This window comes from Suncus etruscus, chromosome 6 (assembly GCF_024139225.1).
Source record: "Suncus etruscus isolate mSunEtr1 chromosome 6, mSunEtr1.pri.cur, whole genome shotgun sequence".
Taxonomy (NCBI): domain Eukaryota; kingdom Metazoa; phylum Chordata; class Mammalia; order Eulipotyphla; family Soricidae; genus Suncus; species Suncus etruscus.
The window spans coordinates 91,872,648-91,896,617 of NC_064853.1; the positions used below are offsets into that span (position 1 = coordinate 91,872,648).

General features: G+C 38.3%; 1 pseudogene; it reads left to right on the forward strand.

Moving 5' to 3' along the window:
• The first annotated feature begins 17,905 nt into the window (after positions 1-17,905).
• LOC126011819 (MICOS complex subunit MIC27-like) lies at positions 17,906-18,861 on the forward strand (annotated as a pseudogene).
• Positions 18,862-23,970: the final 5,109 nt, after the last annotated feature.

Consider the following 23,970-nt stretch of genomic DNA (forward strand, 5'->3'; position numbering starts at 1 on the left):
ACTACTAATGATAATTTTTTAAATATGTTTAAACAGGGTGTTTGCCTTTCATGCAGAAGGACGGTGATTTGAATCTTGGCATCCCATATGGTTCCCCGAGCCTGCCAGGAGCAATTTTTGAGCATAGAGCCAAGAATAACCCCGGAGCACTGCCGGGTATGACCCAAAAACAAAGAAAAAAAAAGTTACAAAAGCAATGTCTCTCTTGGGATGGGAGAGGTGGTGCTGAGGTAAGGTGTCTGCCTTGCAAATACTAGCCTAGGAAGGACCATGGTTCAATCCCCTGGCGTCCCATATGGCCCTCCCAAGCCAGGGTCAATTTCTGAAAGCATAGCCAGGAGTAACCCCTGAGTGTCAAACAGGTGTGAACCAAAAAACCATATATTTAAACAGTGTGATTTGCAAAGTTGCTCAAAATACAGGTATTTCAGGCATTATTGTTCCAACACCAATCCCACCATTGTGTGACCTTCCCTCTAGCCCTGGCCCCAGTTTCTCACCTACCCCACAAGCCTGCTCCCTTAACAGGCACAAATAAGTTTACTTCTTTAGCTTGTTATAACAAAATAGCAAATAGAAAATGAAATTATTAGAATATAGATAAATAAAAGTCAATTGTGATAATTGTTGTATCACAATGATTACTGAAGTCATCTCAGGATTTACTGAATTGGTTAAGCCTTCTATGTTGTTGTTTTTACTCACTGAGCTTGGTGGCCTTCTACACAACTTTTTCATAAAATTTGTGTACTCCTACTGTGCTGTTAGTACTTTGAAATTGGAAATGATGATATGTGGCTGGGCTTGCTCCAGAAACTGTCAGCTTGGCCTTGGCCATTTATATGTTAAAAGAGCATCTTTATCAATTAGAAAAGCTGATTAGAATGCATTACAATTATGCATAGTGAGTGAGTCTTATTTATTCGTTGGGGGTTCCCACCTATGATTCCAGTCAAATGGGCTGGAACCTCCCAGTTCTTAAGGTTCTTAAGGACCCCCAGGCCATATAGAACTGTGTCTGGGGCTCTCTGCTGCCTGGATGGTGGATGTGGAAGCTTGCACCTAGATCACATGTGATCCCCTCTGCTATTGCACACCCATTTAGAAGGCTATTTTAATTCTTTTCAGTCATGTGGAAAATAGTCACTCATGAGATGTTCTTTCCAGTGCTTTACCTTTGAGAGGTGACCTGAATGGGTGGCTTGAGTCCCCAGGCTGCTGGGTATATCCAGAAGGGAGGGGAATCTTTCCAAACCCATTCTGAGAAAACCTCAGAATTTTTAGTTGGGAGATTGATCTACCTAGGATGATCTACCTAAACTTGCTCCAGTGATGGGTTTTCTGTTGTTTATTTAGGGAGTTTGGAGTTTGTGTTGTCCTTGTTAGGTACCCATGGGTGTTTCCTGGTGTAAGAATGGTAGATATATAAAATGGATGGTTACACTAACAACTTTTGGTGTTTTTGATTTTGCCTGCTGTGGGTCTTGGCTTGCATTTTCATACAAGAAATCAGAGAGTTGAACATTGAGTGAAAATAAAAGATGATTATACCTAAACACCAAACCCAAAGTCAACTCAACAGAAACAATATAACCTAATCTACATCAATCTATACACAGAGGGGACCTATTACACTAGCAGTCCAGGGGTAAGGGGGTTGGTATATGATGCATGGAAATAGGGTGGTGGGAATGGCTCTATTTCACTGTCATTATGTACCTAAAATATGACTATGAAAGACTTGTAAAAAAAAAGAGAGAGAATATTTTATAGGGACAGAAAGTCTTTGCAGCAAATATTTATAGAACTAGATATCCATAATTCAATAAACAAATTTCAAGTTCTGCACTACCAAATTTCAAGTATTGCACCACATACAATTAGCATTTCAAAATGTGCCCAAACTCTAACTGTAAACACTAGAACTATACACCTCTAGAAAATATGAGGGGAAATATTTGTGAACTTAATAGGACATGGACACAAAAAATAAAAGAACATTTTGTAAATTATGCTCTATTAATATGATATAAACAACTCTTTCTGGAAAAAAAAGAAAGAAATCAGACAGTGTCAAGGGAAAAGTTTCATTTCATCCAGTATTGTTGATCAGATTCTTGGAGTTTACAGAGACAGTCAAGCTTCTCTTTTTCTCTGCTGCCATTTTTATTAGCCGAGAGTTAAACATAAATTACCTGAGGGTCAGGGTTGACATAATTAAGGGTACTTGTGCTAATTAACTCAAAAAAGGTGAAAGAATAAAGTAAAGTGATTTTATAGATTATACAGCACCTGCCAACTATTAACTTAATGTCATGTTCTTTTATTTCCTTCCATGTATCAGGTAAAAAGAGCCACTACTCCTCTTCCCCTCCTCCTCCTCCTTCTCCTTCTTCTCCTTCTCTTCTTCTTTTCCTGCTCCTCCTCTTTCTTCTTCTTCTTCTTCTTCTTCTTCTTCTTCTTCTTCTTCTTCTTCCTCTTCTTCTTCTTCTCTTCCTCCTCCTCTTCCTCCCCCTTCTCTTTCACCTCCTCCTCTTCTTCCTTCTCCTCCTACTCCTCCTCTTCCTCCCCTTCCTCCTCCTTTTCTTCTTCTTCTTCTTCTTCTTCTTCTTCTTCTTCTTCTTCTACTCCACCTCCTTCTTCTTTCTCCTCTTCCTCCTTCTTCCTCTTCCTCCTCTTCCTCCTTTCCCTCCTAATCTTTCTTCTACTCCTCCTCCTCCTCCTCCTTTTTTTTTCTTTTGGGACATACCTAGTGGTGCTTGGGGATTACTCCTAGCTCTGAGATTAGGGCTAACTCCTGGCAGGTTTAGGGGAAACAGAGAGGATGCCAGGGGTTGAACCCAGATAGATCACATATAAGGCAAGTGCCCTACCTGTTGTACTCTCACTCCAGCCCCCAAAGAGCTTACTTTTAGCTATAGAAATTATTGTGACCTTTCTGGGAATGATTGAAGTAACTGCTAAAAGTTAAAATGTGCATATTCTTTGATTCTTCTGTTCCTTGGAGCTACCTAACATTACATAACTATTTTTATAGCACTCTGAATGATATTTTTCAGATCTGAGTCCCAGCAGTTTTAAGGCATATTTATATTCAATTAGTCTTTATTTATTTTTTTTTGGGTTTTGGACCACACCCGATGACTCTTAGGGGTTACTCCTGGCAATGCACCCTAGTTTGGGGGACCATATGGGTCGCCTGGGGATGGAACCACGGTCCTTTCTAGGCTAGCGCATGCAAGGCAGATGCCTTATTGCTTGCGGCCCCTTCAATTAGTCTTTTCCCCCCTTCAATTAGTCTTTTAATGGACTAATTATAACTCTCAAATTCATATGTTGAAATCCCCACCTCCAATGTGAATGAAGAGAAGGTAGGAAGATGATTAAGTTATGAGGGTCAAATCATTTTTCTTGGGCGCAGGGCCTTTATAAAAAGATTCCCAGAGAACTTCCTCACTCCTTTTCCCTGCATGAGAATATGATGAGATATCAGCTTTCTAGAACATTGAATGCAGGCTGGAAGCAGAACGCTGAACCCAGGTAGACTGGCACCCTGATCTCAGCTGGCTAAACTATGAGGAAGTCATAGTTTGTAAGCCAATCAATTATGGTATCCTGTTAGAGCAAAGCAAGAAAAGAAAACATCTTGTTATATAATCATTATCAAATCGTGCTAGAAATCAGGTTTTTAGATCCAGATAGGTAATACAGGGAATAATGTGATTATCTTAAATACAACTGACTCCAGTTCAGTCCTAGATGGTCTCCTGCCCACTAGCAGGGTCACTCCTATTTACAAAGTCAGGAATAGCCTCTGAACTCGATCAGGTAAGGCCCAACCTCCACCCCTCTCCCCACAAAAGAAATCAAACTTTAAATTTGTAGAATCACAAACCTTCAGAGCCCTAAAGTCTAAAACAGACCAGAGACTCTAAAATAAGATTGGCTAAGACAAAATCAATTTTTTTTCCCTTGCACTCTACGAACCACTCTATGGTCCTTTGTTCCCAGGAAAAAGGTGATGGTAATCAATGCCATACTAATTTAAGGAAGGTTCCCTTTATTGCTTTCTTTCTCCCCTTTTCCTTTATAGTTGTCTTTGAGGCAGTGTGCTGGGACTTGCATACTTTGCAGGGAAAGATCATCCTCAGCCATGCAGGATTCTGGAAAGAGTAATTAATTTTGGATCAAGAAATAATCAGGGGCCGGGTAGGTGGCGCTGGAGGTAAGGTGTCTGCCTTGCAAGCGCTAGCCAAGGAAGGACCGTGGTTCGATCCCCCGGCGTCCCATATAGTCCCCCCAAGCCAGGGGCAATTTCTGAGCATAGAGTCAGGGGTAACCCCTGAGCGCTGCTGGGTGTGACTTAAAACAAAAAAAAAAAATTCTATTCCACTCAAAGCATATAGCAACCTTGTGCAGGAAAAAGTTATTCAGGAGCTGATTGCCCAACAGCAACAAAAGACTAGGGAAAAATGTGAACTGAGAGGCCATCAGGAGGCCCAGGTTCAATCCCCAGGGCTGCATGGTATCTTTGAGCACTCCTAAGAGTAACTCCTGAGCACAGAGCCTAAATACTGCCAGGAGATGCCACTAATATAATAAAAAAAAAATGTAAATTGAAAGGTGTTGGGGCCGGGAAGGTGGCGCTAGAGGTAAGGTATCTGCCTTACAAGCACTAACCAAGGAACGGACCGAGGTTCGATCCCCCGGCGTCCCATATGGTCCCCCCAAGCCAGGGGCGATTTCTGAGCACATAGCCAGGAGTAACCCCTGAGCGTCAAACGGGTGTGGCCCAAAAACAAAAAAAAAAAAAAAAAAAAAAAAAGAAATAATCAATACCATCAGAGTCCTCAGCAGTTTGTAGATCATGAGGCAATATTTTGTAATTTATTAGAGAATATAGGAACTGGAGAGAGAGTACAGGGGATCAAGAATCTTGCCTTGCCTGTAGCTTACCCCATCTGGATTATTACCACTGTATATGATCCCCCAAACACAACCAGGGGTCACTCCTGAACATCAGAGTATGGCTATTTGCCCTCAATTCCATCAATAATTTGAGTCTAAAGAGTAAAACCTGAATGGCCTTTGGATATACAGGAAGTCTAACATTCTGAGTTCTATTTCCACATTTCTTCTAAATTCCACAATGAGGACAAGTTTATGCATGCTTTTCTTCTCTGAAACCCAGCTATGTTACCTTGTTTCATAGTCAGGTCACTTCCTTCCTTCCTTCCTTCCTTCCTTCCTTCCTTCCTTCCTTCCTTCCTTCCTTCCTTCCTTCCTTCCTTCCTTCCTTCCTCCATTCCTTCCTTCCTTCCTTTTCTCTCCTTCCCTCCTTCCTTCCTTCCTTCCCGTCTTCCTTCCTTTTCTCTCTCCTTCCTTTTTTCCTTCCCTCCCTCATTCCTTCTTGCCCTCCTTCCTTCTTTCCTTTTCTCCCTCCCTCCTCCCTTCACCCTTCTTTCCTCCCCTCCCTCACTTTCTCCTTTCCTTCCTTCCCTCCCTCCCTCATTCCTTCCCTCCCTCCTTCTTTCCTTCCTTCCCTCCCTTTCTTCTTTCCTTCCCTCTCTCCATCCTTCCCTCCCTCCCCTTTTTCTTTCTCTCCATCCTTCCTTCTTTCCTTCCCTCCCTCCTTCCTTTCTTTTTCTTTTCCCCCTTCCTTTTCTTCTTCCCCCCTCATTCCTTTCTTCTTTCCTTCCCTCCCTCCTTCCTTACTTCCCACCTTTTTTCCTTCCCTCCCTACTTCCTTTCTTTTTTCCTTCCCTCCCTCATCCTTACTTCTCACCTTTCCTCCCTTCCCTGCTTCCTTCCTTCCTTCCTTCCTTCCTTCCTTCCTTCCTTCCTTCCTTCCTTCCTTCCCTCCCTCTTTCCTCTCTCCGTCCTTCCTTCTTTCCTACCTCCCTTCCTCCCTTCCTCCCTCCTTCCTTCCTCTTTCCTTTCTTCCTCCCTTCTTCGTGGTGCTGCAGAAAATGGAGACAAGGGGAAAATGAGGCAGGAAGACTGGGGAAGAAGAGGTGATGGGAAGAGGGAGAATGGGAGAGAGGGAGAAGTGCAAGGCAGTGTGCTCCTGGCAGGCACAGGGGACCAGATGGGATGCTGGGATTTGAACCACTATATGTCCTGGATCAGCTGTGTGAAAGGCGAACGCCTACTGCTGTGCTGTCTCTCCAGCCCAAGGCAGAGTCTTAGGATAACTACTCACTATCTTCCTTCCAGGTCAATCCTTAATGTGAGCAAGCTCACGTGCTTTCTTTCTTTCTTTCTTTCTTTCTTTCTTTCTTTCTTTCTTTCTTTCTTTCTTTCTTTCTTTCTTTCTTTCTTCTTTCTTTCTTTCTTTCTTTTTTTCTTTTCTTTCTTTCTTTCTTCTCTCTCTCTTTCTTTTTTCCTTCTTTCCTTCTTTCTCTTCTTTCTTTCTTTCTTTCTTTCTTTCTTTCTTTCTTTCTTTTTTCTTTCTTTCTTTCTTTCTTTCTTCTTTCTTTCTTTTTTTCTTCTCTCTCCTCTTCTCTTCTTCTCTCTCTCTTCCTTCTTTCTTTCTTTCTTTCTTCTTTTTCTATCTTTTTTTCTGCCTTCCTTTTTCTTTTTTTCTTTCTTCCTTTCTTTCTTTCTTTCCTTCCTTCCTTCCTTCCTTCCTCTTTCATTTCTTTCTTTTTTCTTCTTTCTTTATTTTCTTTCTTTCTTTCTTTCTTTCTTTCTCTCTCTCCCTCTCTCTCTCTCTTTCTTTCTTTCTTTCTTTCTTTCTTTCTTTCTTTCTTTCTTTCTTTCTTTCTTTCTTTCTTTCTTTCTTTCTTTCTTCTTCCTTCCTTCCTTTCTTTCTTTCTTCCTTCCTTCCTTCCTTCCTTTCTTGCTTTCTTTCTTTCTTTCTTTCTTTCTTTCTTTCTTTCTTTCTTTCTTTCTTTCTTTCTTTCTTTCTTTCTTTCTTTCTTTCTCTCTCCCTCTCTCTTTCTTTCTCTCTCCCTCTCTCTCTCTTTCTTTCTTTCTTTCTTTCTTTCTTTCTTTCTTTCTTTCTTTCTTTCTTTCTTTCTTTCTTTCTTTCTTTCTTTCTTTCTTTCTCTCTTTCTCTCTCTCTCTCTCTTTCTTTCTTTCTTTCTTTCTTTCTTTCTTTCTTTCTTTCTTTCTTTCTTTCTTTCTTTCTTTCTTTCTTTCTTTCTTCCTTTCCTTCCTTCCTTCCTTTCTTTCTTTCTTTCTTTCTTTCTTTCTTTCTTTCTTTCTTTCTTCCTTCCTTTCCTTCTCTTTCTTTCTTTCTTTCTTTCTTTCTTTCTTTCTTTCTTTCTTTCTTTCTTTCTTTCTTTCTTTCTTTCTCTTTCTTCTCTTTCTCTCCTTCCTTCCTTCCTTCCTTCCTTCCTTCCTTCCTTTCTTTCTTTCTTTCTTTCTTTCTTCTTCTTTCTTTCTTTCTTTCTTTCTTTCTTTCTTTCTTTCTTTCTTTCTTTCTCTTTCTTTCTTTCTTTCTTTCTTTCTTTCTTTCTTTCTTTCTTTCTTTCTTTCTTTCTTTCTTTCTTTCTTTCTTTCTTTCTTTCTTTCTTTCTTTCTTTCTTTCTTTCTTTCTTTCTTTCTTTCTTCCTTCCTTCCTTCCTTCCTTCCTTCCTTCCTTTCTTTCTTTCTTTCTTTCTTTCTTTCTTTCTTTCTTTCTTTCTTTCTTTCTTTCTTTCTTTCTTTCTTTCTTTCTTTCTTTCTTTCTTTCTTTCTTTCTTTCTTTCTTTCTCTCTTTCTCTCTCTCTCTCTCTTTCTTTCTTTCTTTCTTTCTTTCTCTCTTTCTTCTCTCTCTCTCTTTCTTTCTTTCTTTCTTTCTTTCTCTTTCTTTCTTTCTTTCTTTCTTTCTTTCTTTCTTTCTTTCTTTCTTTCTTTCTTTCTTTCTTTCTTTCTTTCTTTCTTTCTTTCTCTTTCTTTCCTTTCTTTCTTTCTTTCTTTCATTTTTATTTATTTATAATTTTTGAAATGCACTTTTGGACACTTAGTAATCCATCAAAGTATTTTTTTTTTTTTGGTTTGTTTTTGGGTCACACCCGGCGGTTCTCAGGGGTTACTCCTGGCTGTCTGCTCAGAAATAACCCCTGAGCATCGCCGGGTGTGGCCCAAAAACCAAAAAAAAAAAAAAAAAGAAAAGAAAAGAAAAGAAAAGAAAAGAAAAAGAAATAGCTCCTGGCAGGCACGGGGGGACCATATGGGACACCGGGATTCGAACCAACCACCTTTTGTCCTGGATCGGCTGCTTGCAAGGCAAACACTGCTGTGCTATCTCTCCGGGCCCCCATCAAAGTATTTTTAGGCAAATAATTCAAATCAACAAACAAATAACACACAAATTTGCCCCATTTCCTTTAGTGCTTGAATTCTAGAGTCACTTTTTTGTATCTCCTAATGCAAATTCACCTCTTATAGGGGAGTCAAAGAGAGGCTACATGGAAAAAACAATTCCCATTCCTTCGGCAAGGTTGAAACTGACTTGCCTGTAAACTCCATTTCATTAGACTTATACACTCAGTGTATTAGTCTGGACAGGAGCCCCTAATGGGTCATAACCCTGCAAACTTTCTGCAGTTCTGCCTTTTGTCTTAAAACTACTTAAAAAAAAAAAAGACATTTTGAATCTAGAATGGGGAGTTGGATGCTAAGCAGAAAGTGACTGTACTGGGATCCTTTCCAGGGTGATCCATACAAGTCAGAGGCAAACAGCGGGTGGCAACGGGGCCAAGCTAAACTACTGAGCAGAGCACTTCAGGCAGGGACTTGGACAAGTGTGTGCCTGTAGCTTAAATCAAAGAATCAGAGATGGGTGGAAAAACATATCTGCAATGTTTAGCTCAACCAATTCAAGAACTTGGAAAACGCTTGCAAGAACTTTCCCAAGCAATGAAGCTACCTGGAGCATAGCATGAACAACTGCAAATAAATTTAAAACTTTAGTTTCAGTGAACTTTTTAGTTAACTTTACCTAGTAGTGTAGAAAAATGCTCTCAGCAGGATTCATACTATGGGCAAAACTGGAGTGATATTTGTGGTTTTCTCTTTCCTAGTTAATAGATTTTTTCTTTTTTTTTTTCTCTGTGAGATTTTGTTCTGTTCTGGATTATTTTCTGAAATCTAAATTTATTTAGATAGGTAAAAACTGGATTACATTAGAAAATTTCAATTAAGCATTTAAATTTTCAAGTTCAATTAAAATCACTATATTCTTGCCCTTAAATATTTTCCAGGGTCACCCAGTCTCTTTAATTTCTTTCAGGCACTTAATCATGAAGCAGTGAAGGAAACTAAAGTCTATAAAATGATCTCGTATTTCAGGTTGATGCAATGAACAGAGATTAGAGTTTGGAGCACAAAAACACAGTACTTTTACTTTTAGATTTGGAAATTTCAGATTTTTATAGCAAATGCAGTAAATATGTATATATATGAGATTTGACAGTATATACATATATGCAAATGTTTGTATATACGTGTATCAGCCAGAGCTTAGAACAGTCTGGAGAAATTTAGAGTTAACATTGCAGAGAGTGGCGGGAATCTGGTAAGAGCATGGTAACAGTTATCTATAAAACAAGAAGAGGGTTGAAAAGAATTTCAAATGATCATCACTTATTATGGGTAAAGACATTAAAAAGGAGTATTTCCCCTTTATTCAAGATTGAAATGGATAATCTAGACAGTGTTAGGGTCATCAGTGCCAATGGCTGCCAAAAGGCCCAGCAATATGTGGTTAAAAAATAATCCTATGCTTTATTAACTTAGAGGTATTTTTTGATCACAGCAATATCAATTATAGAGCAATTTTTTTTAGCAGTTCTCAGGGATCACTCTTGACTCTGAGCTCAGAGATCACTTCTGGTGGTGCCCAGGGGACTGTGTGTGGTGCTGGAACTGAACTTATGTCAGCCACATTCAAGACAAGCACCTTATTCAACCTCTCTGGCTCATACAGTGCAATTTTAATGAAGAAGGGACTGAGTACAAAAAGTACAGGATAGTAGACAGAGAACAAGAAACTCACTTATCAAATAGAGACATAATATGTGAATATGTGGCATAGAGACCAAATGATTATAGGCTCTGTTCTTGTACACACAGAGGATTGGCTCTTGCATCTGTCCCTGGATTAATCACCAGGGCTGATTTGGCTGATATAATTGGCCGACCTCTTTCCTCCCTCTTTGTTCCATGTTTCTCCATATGGAGTTATTGAATTAGACAGAAAGAAAACTTTTCATTCATTCATTCAACAAATATTTATTAGTTGTCCACCGAGTGCATTTTGTTAGTTGCTAGACGGATGGGACATGGGGATAATTCATCACATCATATTTGAATAGTCTCTTGTGGGGGGACTTCATTTCATCTCATAATATATAGCTACTACACTCTCCTGCCAAGCCTTACAGATAAACTTTCAATATCATTTATAAGATTTTCTAACCTGGTATTTTTCCAACATTAAAGTTTCTTTAGAAAAATTATTATCATTGGCTTCTATTCAATATGCAGTTTCTCTTTTCATAAATAACATTGGCAGAGATATCTTAGAAATTAAATTTGGTCCATATTTTGTATAATTTTCTAGTACTGATTCCTAGAAGAGAAGTTTATTGGTCAAATAATCTCAACCTAGGTACTATAGATTCCTATTGTCATATTGCTATCTACAAAGGTTCTATTAATTGAAGCTCTTTGTATTTAAAAAAAATTTTTTTTACCTGAGAAAAGGCCTCATTTGTTTATCTTATTATTATTTTTTTTTACAATTTTTTTTTTGTTTGTTTGTTTTTGGGCCACACCCGGCAGTGCTCAGGGGTTACTCCTGGCTGTCTGCTCAGAAATAGCTCCTGGCAGGCACGGGGGACCATATGGGACACCGGGATTCGAACCAACCACCTTTGGTCCTGGATCGGCTGCTTGCAAGGCAAACGCCACTGTGCTATCTCTCCGGGCCCAGCCTCATTTGTTTAAAGGTCGAATTAACTGAACCAGTTCAAAGTAAGAGAATAAATATAAGGAAATAGGAAGTTTCCGAGAAGTATGTCTAAAGAGATCTGGAGAAGGAACTAGAAGGTAGTTTAGAAATAAAAGTTAAATAGAGAGCAACCAAAAGCATTATGCATGTCTATACTGAGTGTGTTCATCTGTGATGGTCTCCCTACTTTAGAAGGCATGATCTTGGCAAGAAGGACAAGAATGCTGACAGCATGAGGAGAAATGAAGATAGTTTGGAAGAAGTGATATGTTAAAAAAAAAGGGGGGGGACACATTTTTAAAAGATGCAGATGCCTAGATAATATAATGTTGCATTTTATTTTTAATTGTAAGTGAAAATTTGATCATTGATGCTGGGGTTCTGTTTGCAGGGTATAGTGAAATTGAGAATTGGCTATTATTTGATTAATTTGATGAATGTTTCAAATTAGGAACACCAGGTCAGATTATTTTCTGACCTAAATTATATAGAACAGTTGTCTGCAGTGATCAAATTAACCAGCTGATTGCCAAATTTCTATTTTTCTCTGTCCCCTGTGGACATAGCTTAAAGAACTAATAAGTGAACTGGACTCTGCCCCAATCTATTTTGGGATAATTGATGTCTTTGTATTCATATCCCAGCAGCTTGGTATTAAACACTGAAGCTTTGTGGAGAATGTCAGTAGGCGATTTACTACCTCAAATAGTCTTTTTCTTGTAAGGCTTATCAATCAGAACTTTGGAAGGAATTTTCCAAACTCCCCAGGGACATCTATATTTCATTGCTATGAAAAAGAAAGTGAAAAGAGGATTCTTTGCTCTTAGCTTCATAAAGTGAAGTGCTGCAGATTCAGAATGCTTGTGATTTTTGTCTTTGAGAAAAATTTGTTTTACATGTGATTTGGCTCTTAACATTTAGAGTTCACTAAAACTTTCTTTCCTCTCCCTAAATGAAAACTATCAATGATTTAAACCTCTTAAAGAATAAAGAAAACCAATTATAGTTAAGAAATATTCCATTTCTTACTGTTTAAATATTTCCCTTCTAAATGGATGGTTGATATAAGTAGGCTTCAAAATGAATGAAGGCAGTTACTGAGATAACTTGGATTCTAAAACCTATTTTCTGAACTAGCAATGTAATTTGAGTATATAGAAACTGATTTCAATCCTTTGAGCTTACTTTGTATGTTCTGAATGTCCTGACATGTCATTTACTCAATAGAGATGGGGAAGGTAACAAGGAGTTTCACTCTTAACTTTTACTCTTCCTCTTCTACACTTAAGACCTATATTAGTGCTAATTTCACTAACTAAAAGAAAAACAATACAAATTTTTTATTTGTTTGTTTTGTTTTGTTTTGGGGTCACACCCAGTGGCACTCAGGGTTACTCCTGGCTCTGCACTCAGAAATTGCTCCTGGCAGTCAAGGGGACCATATAGGATGCCTGGATTCAAATCACCATCCATCCTGGATTGGCTACTTGCAAGGCAAACACCCTACTACTGTTGTGCTATTTCTCTGGCCCATAATTAATTTTTTAAACCATTTTCTGAAGTACTAGAATTTACAATAGTTTAATTACATTATTTCAAGCATCCATTATTCCAACACCACACCCAGCATCATGATGCCAGCTTCCATCCACAAGTGCCCTACGTAAGATAAGTTCTATAAATAAAACCTTCCTTTCCTTGGTCCAGAGAGATAATACAGTACAGAAGACACGGGCCTTGAATATGGTCCACCTGGCTTTAATCTTTGACATCCCATAAGATACTCTATGCACTTCTAGTTGTGATTTCTGAATACAGAGCCAGAAGTAGCCCCTGGACATCACTAGGTGTGGTCCAAAACCAAAACAAAACTTCCAGTTTCAATGATGTTGATTACTTATTGTTTGCTTACTTTGTTTCATAATATTCCACATGAGAGAGGTTTTTTTAAAAAAAATATTACTGTAGCGTTGGTAACACCTATATACATACAGATGAATAAAAGCTAATCTGAAATTACACAAAACTGTAAATCAATAAATTGATAAAATCTTTTAGTATGGGCCCGGAGAGATAGCACAGCGGTGTTTGCCTTGCAAGCAGCCGACCCAGGACCAAAGGTGGTTGGTTCGAATCCCGGTGTGTCCCATATGGTCCCCCGTGCCTGCCAGGAGCTATTTCTGAGCAGACAGCCAGGAATAACCCCTGAGCAACGCCAGATGTGGCCCCCCCCAAAAAAAAAAACCCAAAAAATCTTTTAGTATAAAACTATAACTTTCTCTTTAGAGATATAAATTAAAAAATTAATAGTATGAAAAAAATAAATAGTATGTATAATTTGATGCCAATACATTTTAAAAAGAATGGGAAGAGAAAAAGAAAATCTTAAGGAAATATTATTTGGCCTATAAAAGTATGAAGTATGTTTTATCCTGGGGCCGGGTGGTGGCGCTAAAGGTAAGGTGCCTGCCTTGCCTGCACTAGCCTTGGACGGACCGCGGTTCGATCCCCCGGTGTCCCATATGGTCCCCCAAGCCAGGAGCAACTTCTGAGCACATAGCCAGGAGTAACCCCTGAGCGTTACCGGGTGTGGGCCAAAAAACCAAAAAAAAAAAAAAAAAAGTATGTTTTATTCTAAAAAGAAAATATTGGCTTCATGTTAGAAAATATTACAGAAAAATTTTTTTGTTGTTTGACCATACCTAGAAGTCCTCAAAGCTTACTTTTTTTTTGGGGGGGGGGTCACACCCAGCGGTGCTCAGGGGTTACTCCTGGCTGTCTGCTCAGAAATAGCTCCTGGCAGGCATGGGGGACCATATGGGATACCGGGATTTGAACCAACCACCTTTGGTCGTGGATCGGCTGCTTGCAGGCAAACGCCGCTGTGCTATCTCTCCCGGCCCAAAGCTTACTTCTGATTCTGTACTCAGGGATGACTCCTGGAAGGACTTAGGGCACTCTCAAACTCACAGCCCGCGGGTTGTTTGCGGCCCTCCATACAACATTTTGTCGCCCGTGGCCGGCCTTCAAATATCGTAGTATTTGCGATTATTCGCTTACCAAATAATCGTAATAAAAATCGCATTAGTAAGAAAAATCGCATTAAACATTTGCATACCCCGAGCAGTTTCGTTCGGGGTATGCAAATGTTTAATGCGATTTTTTGCGATTTTTTTTTTTACTAATGAGATTTTTTATTGTGAATATTCAGTAAGCGAATAATCATGAATACTTTACGCCTAGCACAGACGTCAATCCACTGATCCTGCCCGCTGTCCCTTTCATTATCAGAGGCCTAAGGGAGAGAAGGGATAAAAGGGAGAGAAGTTTATTACAGAATTAGATTTTGTCATACATTCATCATGACTTCATCAAAGCCTGCAATGAAGAGAAAGATTGATGACAAGCACAGACAATTTCAGGAAAAGTGGGAGACGCAGTATTTCTTTGTTGAGCACAGGGGCATCCCCACATGTCTTATTTGCTCAGAGAAAGTTGCAGTGCTCAAGGAATACAACTTGAAACACCATTATTCAACTAAACATGCTGAGGAATGTGCAAAATATCAAGGAAATGAGAGAGCCAAGCGGGTTGCCAGTCTTAAAGCATGTCTAACGAGGCAACAAGATTTCTTCAAGAAAGCAACCAAAGAGAATGTTGCATCAGTCGAAGCTAGTTACGTGGTTAGTGAGATGATTCTTAAGGCAGGGAAACCATTCACAGAAGAAGAGTTTGTTAAAAAATGCATGTTACAGGCTGCAAGTATTATCTATCTGGAAGAGAAAGGTCAGTTTAGCAAAATCAGCCTTTCTGCCAACACTGGCAGAGCACATTTCTTTTTTTTTTTTTTTTAATTTTTTTTTATTTAAACACCTTGATTACATACATGATTGTGTTTGGGTTTCAGTCATAAAAGGAACACCACCCATCACCAGTGCAACATTCCCATCACCCAAGTCCCAAATCTCCCTCCTCCCCACCCAACCCCCGCCTGTACCCTAAACAGGCTCTACATTTCCCTCATACATTCTCAATATTAGGACAGTTCAAAATGTAGTTATTTCTCTAACTAAACTCATCACTCTTTGTGGTGAGCTTCCTGAGGTGAGCTGGAACTTCCAGCTCTTTTCTCTTTTGTGTCTGAAAATTATTATTACAAGGGTGTCTTTCATTTTTCTTAAAACCCATAGATGAGTGAGACCATTCTGCGTTTTTCTCTCTCTCTCTGACTTATTTCACTCAGCATAATAGATTCCATGTACATCCATGTATAGGAAAATTTCATGACTTCATCTCTCCTGACAGCTGCATAATATTCCATTGTGTATATGTACCACAGTTTCTTTAGCCATTCGTCTGTTGAAGGGCATCTTGGTTGTTTCCAGAGTCTTGCTATGGTAAATAGAGCTGCAATGAATATAGCTGTAAGGAAGGGGTTTTTGTATTGTATTTTTGTGTTCCTAGGGTATATTCCTAGGAGTGGTATAGCTGGATCGTATGGGAGCTCGATTTCCAGTTTTTGGAGGAATCTCCATATCGCTTTCCATAAAGGTTGAACTAGACAGCATTCCCACCAGCAGTGGATAAGAGTTCCTTTCTCTCCACATCCCCGCCAACACTGTTTATTCTCATTCTTTGTGATGTGTGCCATTCTCTGGGGTGTGAGGTGGTATCTCATCATTGTTTTGATTTGCATCTCCCTGATGATTAGTGATGTGGAACATTTTTTCATGTGTCTTTTGGCCATGCGTATTTCTTCTTTGTCAAAGTGTCTGTTCATTTCTTCTCCCCATTTTTTGATGGGGTTAGATGTTTTTTTCTTGTAAAGTTCTGTCAGTGCCTTGTATATTTTGGAGATTAGCCCCTTATCTGATGGGTATTGGGTGAATAGTTTCTCCCACTCAGTGGGTGGCTCTTGTATCCTGGGCACTATTTCCTTTGAGGTGCAGAAGCTTCTCAGCTTAATATATTCCCATTTGTTAATCTCTGCTTTCACTTGCTTGGAGAGTGCAGTTTCCTCCTTGAAGATGCCTGTAATGTCCTGGAGTGTTTTGCCTATGTGCGGCAGAGCACATTTCTGACATGTCAAGTGACATTTATCATCAACTGTGTGAGAAAGCCAAATGTTTTGATGCATACTCAGTTGTTCTTGATGAGGGCACAGATATAACAGACACTGCACAGCTCACAATCTATGTCCATGGTGTTGATTGCAATTTTGAATTGACAGAGGAGCTGCTCACAATAATTCCAATGCATGGCCAGACCACCGCTAATGAGATATTTTGTCATCTGTGTGATGCCATTGAGAATGCAGGTTTGCCATGGAAGAGGTTTGTTGAAATAATAACCAATGGAGCGCCATCGATGACAGAGAGGAAAAATGGACTGGTGGCACTTGTTCAAAAACAACTTGAAGAGGAGGGTGTAAAGAAGTCCATTGTTCTTCACTGCATTATTCATCAGCAGGCCCTTTACAGTAAATGCCTGCCCTGTGACAATGTGATGTCTGTTGTTGTGAAATGCATCAACCAAATCACATCCAGGGGCTTAAAGCACAGGAGGTTCCGTGCTTTTTTACAGGAAATGTAGTCAGAATATGGAAATGTGCTCTATTACACCGAGGTATGTTGGCTCAGCAGGGAAAATGTCCTGAAAAGATATTTTGAGTTGAGAGAAGAAGTGAAAGCCTTCATGGAGAAGGATAGGAATGCTGTTTCTGAGTTGAGTGATCACAAATGGCTCATGGACTTAGCTTTTCTTGTTGACATCACACATAAGCTGAATGTACTAAACAAGATGTTACAAGGCCTGGGGCAGCTTATCAATGCTGCCTATGACAACGTGAGAGCATTCTCCACAAAACTTGTGCTATGGAAATCCCAGCTCTCTCAGACAAACCTTTGCCATTTCCCAGCATGCAAGGAACTTGTGGAGACAGGCATACCATTCAGTGGTGAGAAATATGTTGATGCTATTTTTAAGCTAGAGAAGGAATTTGATCACAGATTTGCAGACTTCAAAAAGCACAGAGCCACTTTCCAAATTTCTGTGGACCCCTTTTTCTTTGATGTGCAAGATGCTCCTCCTGTGCTTCAAATGGAGCTCATTGACCTGCAATGCAACTCTGATCTCAAAGCCAAGTTCAGGGAGATTAGTGGAAAAGCAGACATGCATGGGCAATTTTTGAGAGAATTGCCCCCCAGCTTTTCTGAGCTTTCCTGAATGTTCAAGCGCACCATGTGCCTTTTTGGGAGCACATATTTGTGTGAAAAGTTATTCTCCACATTGAACTTCAATAAGTCAAAATACAGGTCTATACTTAATGATGATAATCTTCAAGCCATATTGAGGGTCTCAACTGCTTCCTCTCTAACGCCAAATGTGGTTCAGATTTGTGAGAAGCATTGTCAAGTCTCTGGCAGCAAGAAATAGGCAAAAGATGCCATGTTCAGAAGAACTGTTCATGATCTTCACTCAATGTTCTATTCATGTTCAGAAGAAATAATTAAACTGTTAATGATGTTTGAGGACTTTTTTTGTGAACTCCCTTATGCAGCCCTGCCTCACCCCGACTTTGCCACCTGTGGCCCCCAGGTAAATTGAGTTTGAGACCCCTGATTTAGGGAAACATTATGATGCTAGGAATTGAGCCTAGGTAAGCTAATTGCAAGAATGTGCCCTACCTGATGTACTACCTCTCCAGCCCATATATTATACATAATTCTAAAGTATCCATATTGGTAAGTAAAACATTGTAATAAAAGTCTGTATAGATGTAATAACCAACTGGATATATATAACACATTTAATATAAGTGAAATAATTCATTAATAAAAATAAAACCTTTAGCAAGCTAGGAGTAAACAGATCTTTCTTAATCTGATAGTAACTGCCTCTGACCTCCCTGTAGGAATCATTGCGTGATGATCACAGATATGGCAGCTTCAAATGTTTGAAGGAATGACATCCATACCTACAGGTCTGAAATGCACTTCAATAGTTGTATATGCAGCTAAAGAAGAGGAATTAAAAATGCAGCTATTGAAGCAGAGCAGCTTCCCATATATTCTGCACCACCTCTTCAATATAAATATGTTAAAGAGCAGTCTGACCACTTACAAATGGGTTTTACCTCTATCCATTCTACAACTGGTTGTTATATAGGCTGATGCACAGGTGTGTATACCTTTGTGAAAAGTCACGTATTGGATACAGGAAAATTTGGAAAAGATGCATATGGCTGGGGCTGGAGTGGTGGCGCAGTGGTAAGGCATTTGCCTTGCACACTACTGACCTAGGATGGACTGTGGTTCGATCCCCAGCATCCCATATGGTCTCCCATGCCAGGAGCAATTTATAAGCATAGCCTGGAGTAATCCTTGAGTGTCACTAGTGTGACCCCAAAACAAACAAACAAAAAGGTGCATATGACTCTCTGAAGAGTCCACCTCAATATTTCCTTCCCCAAACTGCAGTGATTACAGTTTCAGGATTGTAAGTTTAAGAAAATTGCTACCTACTTGGACTGGCTACTTTAGGAGCAACTGTTCGCTACCAGGTTCAGTCAGTAATAATTTCAAAAATATCTGGAAAATATACTATATACTATGGTGTATACTATAGGCCAGTAAATTCATGAAGTAGTTTAATCATTGTGGACAAAGAAAATCAAAAATAAAGTCTCTTCTTGAATCTCAGGACAAAATCAAGATAGAAAGCTCTGCTAAAATGGAAATACCTGCAAAAATAATTCATGATATGAAACATCCAGTATTGTTGTTGTCATACTCAGCTCTAAGACCAAACTCAAACCAGAAACTATAAAAGGTGCTGCACAGTTAATGCCTGACTTCAAGCTCATGAATCATGGCCAATCCTTCCCAGAAGACGTAGATATTTACAGCACAAGAAAATAAAGTTGTATGTATAGGAACCATAAGCTCCATGAAGTTTCAAATCATGGTGAAAAATTCTATAATAGGTTATTCTAATGATTAGAGTATAACATAAAGTAAAATATCCCTTGCATCTTCCAATAATATGCAGTATGTATGAATAATCAAATGAATGATTAAAACAAGCGCAATAAAATGTAAACAATATTAAATAATTAGAAGGACAGAAGTATTAAGATACAGTTGATAGCTTTTAAGTGTATTAATTTAAATAATATTAAAAATATGTTAGACTGATGAGGGTGAATTTTATTTATATGTGTGTATTTGCACTTTAAAGTTTCTTTGAATAATACAACCTAAATTTTAAGACATATGGATAAATGGAAAAACATGCATCTCAATAAATGTGCCCTTTTTCATAATTGAATGGTGGAATAAAATATCTCTATTTTATGGCTCAAAAATCTGATAAAACCATAAATGTTATGAGTGAATGCCATGTTCATTAGAAAAGTGCTAAGAATTTGTCTTATCATTTTTTATTACAAGTTGGACTCTCATTTTTTCTTAATGATATCTTTATTTAAACACCTGATTACAAACATGATTGTAGTTGGGTTTCAGTCATAAGAAAAACAACCCCCTTCACCAGTGCAACTGTCCCACCGCTCAAGACCCCTATTTCCCTCTTTCCCAACCCCCTGCCTGTAATCAAGAAACGCATTCTACTTCTCTCACTCATTAACATTGTCAAGGTAGTTGTTAGTGTAGTTATTTCTCTAACTGCACTCATCATTCTTTGTGGTAGCTTTATATTGTGAGCCAGTCCTTCCAGGACGCATCTCTGGGCATTATTACAACTATGTCTTTTATTTTTTTTAAAACCCATAGATGAGTGAGACTATTCTTTATCTATCTTTCTCCCTCTGACTTATTTCACTCAGCATAATAATGTCCATCCATGTATAGGAAAATTTCATGACTTCATTTCTCTTGATGGCTGCATAATATTCTATTGTGTATATGTACCACAGTTTCTTGAGCCACGTTGAAGGGCATCTTGGTTGTTTCAGATTCAAGCTATTGTAAATAGCACTACAATGAATATAGATGTGTGGAAGAAATTTTTGTATTTATTTTTGTGTTGCTAGTGTATATCCCTAGGGGTGGTATAGCTGAATCATATAGGAGCTCAATTTCTAGTTTTTTGAGGAATCTTCATATTGTTTTTCACAAAGGCTGGACTAGACAACAGTGAATGAGAATTCCTTTCTCCCCGAATACCTGTCAGCACTGATTGTTCTTTTTTTATGATGTGTGCCAGCTTCTATGATGTGAGCTGCTACCTCATTTGCATCTCCCTGATGATTAGTGATGTGGAGTTTTTTTATATACCTTTTGGCTATTTCTATTTCTTCTTGGAGGAATTGTGTGTTCATTTCTTCTCCCCATTTTTTGATGGGGTAAGATATTTCTTCTGTTCTGTTCTGTCAGTACCTTCTATATCTAATATATTATCCCCTTGTTGGATGGACATTGGGCAAATAGTTTCTCCCATCTAGGGGTGGCTTTTGTGTCCTAGGCACTATTTCCTTTGAGGTGCAAAAACTTCTCAGCCTAATATAGTCCCATCTGTTTATCTCTGCTTCTACTTGTTTGGAGAGGGCTATTTATTTCTTGAAGATGCCTTTAGTCTCAATGTCATAGAGTGATTTACCTTCATGTTGTTCTATATACTTATGGTTTTGAATCTGATATCAATGTCTTTAATTCATTTGCATATGACCTTTGTGCATGTTGTTAGATGGAGGTGTGACTTCACTTTTTTTGCAAGTGGCTAATCAGCTGTCCCAACATCACTTGTTGAAAAGGCTTTCCTTGCTCCATTTTGCATTTCTTGTCACTTTATCAAATATTAATTGATTGTATTGGAAATTTGAATACTCAGTTCTATTCCACCAATCTAAAAGTCTGTCTTTATTTTAATACCATGCTGTTTTAATGATCATAGCTTTTAATACAATTTAAAGTTAGAGAAAGTAATGTCTTCCATATTCCTTTTCCCATGGGTTGCTCTGGATAGTCACATGTATTAATTGTTCCAAATAAATTTCAGGAGTGTTTGATCCACTTCTTTGTAGAATGTCATGGGTATCTTTAGAGGGATTGCATTAAATATACAGAATGCTTTGGGGAGTATTGACACTTTAATGATATCAATCCTCCCAATCTATGAACAGGGTGTTTCCATTTTTTTGTTCCTCTTTTATTTCTTGAAGCAGGGTTTTGTAATTTTCTTTGTATAGGTCATTCACATCTTTAGTTAAGTTGACTTTAAGATATTTGAGTTTGTGTGACACTAATGTGAATGAAATTGATTTTTTAAAGTCCATTTCTTCTCTATCATTATTGGTGTACAAGAAGACCATTAATTTTTGCGTGCTAATTTTGTAGCTTTTCACTTTGCAACATAAATCTATTGTTTCTAGAAGCTTTTTGGTAGTCTTTAGGGTTTTCTAAATACAGTATCATGTTGTCTGTGAACAGTGAGAGCTTGACATTTTTTTTTCTTATCTGGATGCTCTTGATATCTTTTTCTTGCCTGATTGCAATGACAGGAAGTTCCAGTACTATGTTGAATAAGAGTGATGAGAGGGCAGCATTGTTTTATACCAGATTTTAGAAGAAAGGCCTTTAGTTTATCTACATTGTGAATAATATTTGCCATTGACTTGTGGTAGGTGGCTTTGATTATATTAAGAAAAGTTCCTTTCATTCCCATCTTGATGAGAGTTACTATCAAGAATGGGTATTGGATCTTTTCAAACGCATTATCTGCATCTATTGATCATGTGGTTTTTATTTTTTTTCTTTTGATATGGTATATTATGTTGAATGATTTTGTATGTTATACCATCCTTGCATTTCTGGAATGAAACCTACTTGGTCGAGATGTATGACCTTCTTGATGAGGTGTTGGAATCTATTTGCCAGGGTTTTATTGAGGATCTTTGTATTTGTGTTCCTCAGGGATATTGTTCTGTAGTTTTCTTTTTTAGTAGAATCACTGTCTGGTGTTAGTATCAGGGTAATGTTAGTTTTTTTTTTTTTTTTTTTTTTTTTTGGGTTTTGGTTTTTGGGCCACACCCGGCGGTGCTCAGGGATTACTCCTGGCTGTCTGCTCAGAAATAGCTCCTGGCAGGCACGGAGGACCATATGGGACACTGGGATTCAAACCAACCACCTCTGGTCCTGGATTGGCTGCTTGCAAGGCAAACGCCACTGTGCTATCTCTCCGGGCCCAGGGTGATGTTAGTTTTATAAAAAAAAAAACTAGTTGGGAGTGTTCCTTTTTCTTTAATTTCATGAAAGAGCCTTAAAAGGATTGCTAGTAGTTCCTTTTAAAAGGTTTAAAAGAATTCATTATTGAATTCATATTTTGTTTTTTGGAAGACTTGTGATTATTATTTTAATTTCCTCAGTAGTGATGGGTCTGTTTAAATATGCTAGATCATCCTGGTTTAATCATAGAATATTATAAGAGTCGAAGAATTTATCTATTTCCTCCAGGTTTTCATGTTCATGGCTTAGAGTTTCTCAAAGAAGTCTTTGATTACTCTTTGTTTTTTAAATTGATATCTTTATTTAAACACCTTGATTACAAATATGATTGTAGTTGGGTTTCAGTCATGTAAAGAACACCCTCCTTCACCAGCGCAACATTTCCATCACCAATGTCCCAAATTTTCCTCCTCCTCACTCCACCCCCACCTGTACTCTAGACAGGCTTTCTACTTCCCTAATTCATTCACATTGTTATGATAGTTCTCCAGGTAGTTATTTCTCTAGCTGCACTCATTTCTCTTTGTGGTGAACTTCATGTTGTGAGTTGGACCTTACAGCTCTCCTCTCTTTTGTTTCTGGGAATCATTGTAAAAATGTCTTTTATTTTTCTTAAAACCCATAGATGAGTGACACTATTCTGCGTCTATCTCTCTCCCTCTAACTTATTTCACTCAGCATAATAGATTGCATGTATAGGAAAATTTTATGACTTCATCTCTCCTGACGGTTGCATAATATTCCATTGTGTATATGTACCACTGTTTCTTTAGCCATTTATCTATCGAAAGGCAACTTGGTTGTTTCCAGAGTCTGGCTATTGTATATAGCACTGCCATGAATATAGGTGTGAGAAAGGGATTTTTGTATTGTATTTTTGTGTTCTAAGGTATATCCCTAGGAGTGGTATAGCTGGATCGTATGGGAGCTCATATTTCCAGTTTTTGGAGGAATCTCCATATCACTTTCCATAAAGGTTGAACTAGATGGTATTCCCACCAGCAGTGAATGAGAGTTCCTATCTCTCCACATACCTGCAGCACTGCTTGTTCCCATTCTTTGTGGTGTGTGCCAGTCTTTGTGGTGAGAAATGGTACCTCATAGTTGTTTTTGATTTGCATCTCCCTGATGATTAGTGATGTGGAGTATTTTCATGTGCCTATTGGCCATTTGTATTTCTTCTTTGTCAAAGTGTCTGTTCATTTCTTCTCCCCATTTTTTGATGGAATTAGATGTTTTTTTCTTGTAAAGTTCTTCCAGTGCCTTGTATATTTTGGATACTAGCCCCTTATCTGATGGGTTTTGGGTGAATAGTTTCTCCCACTCCGTTAGTGTTTCCTCCTTAAAGATGCCTTTAGTTTCAATGTTATGGAGTGTTTTACCTACATGTTGTTCTATATACCTTATGGTTTCAGGTCTGATATCAAGGTCTTTAATCCATTTGGATTTTACTTTCATACATGGTGTTAGCTGGGGGGTCTGAGTTCGCTTTTTTGCAAATGGCTAACCAGTTGTGCAAACACCACTTGTTAAAGAGGCTTTTCTTGCTCCATTTTGCATTTTTTGTCCCTTTATCAAAGATTAGTTGATTGTATGTCTGGGGAACATCTCTTAATACTCAATTCTATTCTACTGATCTTAGGATCTGTATTTATTCTAAGACCATGCTGTTTTGATAACTAATTCTTTGAAATACAATTTAAAATTGGGGAAAATAATGCCTCCCATATTACTTTTCTCAAAGATTGCTTTAGCTATTTATGGGTGTTTATTGTTCCAAATAAA